At 40.1% G+C, this 1,663-nt stretch overlaps 1 long non-coding RNA gene across 2 annotated transcripts in view; it reads left to right on the top strand.

Moving 5' to 3' along the window:
- The first annotated feature begins 135 nt into the window (after positions 1-135).
- Positions 136-1,663, top strand: part of LOC117345562 — a 305,100-nt gene continuing 303,572 nt past the window's right edge. For both annotated transcript variants that reach the window (XR_004536461.1, XR_004536460.1), the window contains exon 1: positions 136-222. This is a non-coding gene — a long non-coding RNA (uncharacterized LOC117345562). The remainder of the gene's footprint in view (positions 223-1,663) is intronic.

The following is a 1,663-nucleotide window of genomic DNA, read 5'->3' as shown; positions in this document are numbered from 1 at the left end:
GAGGTGGGCGGGTGATGGGAGGAACGATTCAGGATGAAGTGAATGGCTGCAGGGTGAGAGAGGAACTATTCAGGATGAGCTGATTGGCTGCAGGGAGAGGGAAAAAAAATGTTCAGAATCAGCCATTGGCTGCAAGCAACCAGGAAATTGAACTGGAAAGTAGCGAGGTAGAGTTTGTGTGCCGCTGCTGATTTTGGTGTCCCTGTGCAGCTGCTTCAGCATGTGAGGAAAAATAAATTATACAGTATATTTTTTTTGTTTCTGCGATGTATTTATCGAACTTTGTACCATGAATCCAGTTATTAGAAGTATGATAGTAACATACAGTAGTAAATGACGGCAGCTAAAGACTTGTGTGATTCATCCAGTCTGCACAAGTCACATTCATTTTTGAGGCAATGTTAAACCAGCAAGCCAGTAGTTATTTTTTTTACTTGTTAAGTTCCACTATAAGATGTTTTCCTCCTCTCCCCTAAGATAAGACCCTCTACCTACACATACTTCCCCAGTTCCTGCAACCCAGCACACTGACACAAGATTTTGTTCTCCTCCCTCCAGTAGCATCCCTGAGGCAGGGGAGAGAATTGGCCTCCCTCCTGCCAATTTTATTTAGAGGTACAGAGGGGTTGGGGGACTGGAAATCCATCCTGAGGGTTTTGTTAACAAGGTGGGGGATGAGTGTCCCACACCAGGATGGGAGGCTTTATCAGCAGGAGGGAGTGGGCATCCCTCCTGTTAATCCTCTGATATACATGTGGGGGTGGGAGTTAAGGAAATCTGGCATGGGGGGGGGGGGGGAAGTCAGTGGGAGGGTGATACTTTAATGGTCTGGTCTGCTCTTACCTTATTCTCCTATCAGTGCTTTAGCTAATCAGTTAATATTAAAAGAGCATGAGAATTGCTGTTAAAGCTGATAAAACGTCTCTATCACTACTTTGATAATGCTGTTCTGTAATTGTTAATGTAAGAAGTACCATCTGTTTAAATTTGGATGTCTATGTTATAAGGCAGTGTATGGCATGGCCCCAGGATATCTAGTTGAGCATTTTAATTTCTCTAGTTCCCGACATTCCTTATGAATACAAACAGTATTTGATTTTCCATTGTAGGGAGGGGATTTTGTTACAAAAGATTCCATAACAGATTACCCTCAGATCAGGCAGCTATTTGGGATTCTGTTTTTCGTAGATTATTTGCCACTTCCACCTCTTACGTGAATTTTAGAAAACTGCTCAAAGCTTATTTATATGAATGATATGTTTTTATAATCGGTAACTTATGATATGTCAAATTATAATGTTGTTTGATGTTCAGCTTTTCTTGTTTATTGTATACCGCAAAAAAATATAGATCCTTGTGGTTTATAAGTGACGTTATATTATGTTTGAACCATTATCAAGGTACTGTATTTTCTGAGGTCAATTACCTTGTTTCCCCGAAAATAAGACAGTGTCTTATATTAATATTGGGTCCCAAAAACGCATTAGGGCTTATTTTCTGGGGGTGTCTTATTTTTTTCATGTACAACAATCATCTCTCATGAGATCATTGCATCCTTGTTTCCATAACTGTCCTTGTAACCCAAAATTAATAGATATCATGATCTCCATCGGCATCCAACAAGTTCTACAAAACTGGAAATCAGCTCCATTATTGGACTAAA

The sequence above is a fragment of the Geotrypetes seraphini genome, chromosome 11 (assembly GCF_902459505.1).
Source record: "Geotrypetes seraphini chromosome 11, aGeoSer1.1, whole genome shotgun sequence".
In the NCBI taxonomy this organism is placed as follows: Eukaryota; Metazoa; Chordata; class Amphibia; order Gymnophiona; family Dermophiidae; genus Geotrypetes; species Geotrypetes seraphini.
This window is presented reverse-complemented; position numbering and strand designations above follow the sequence as displayed.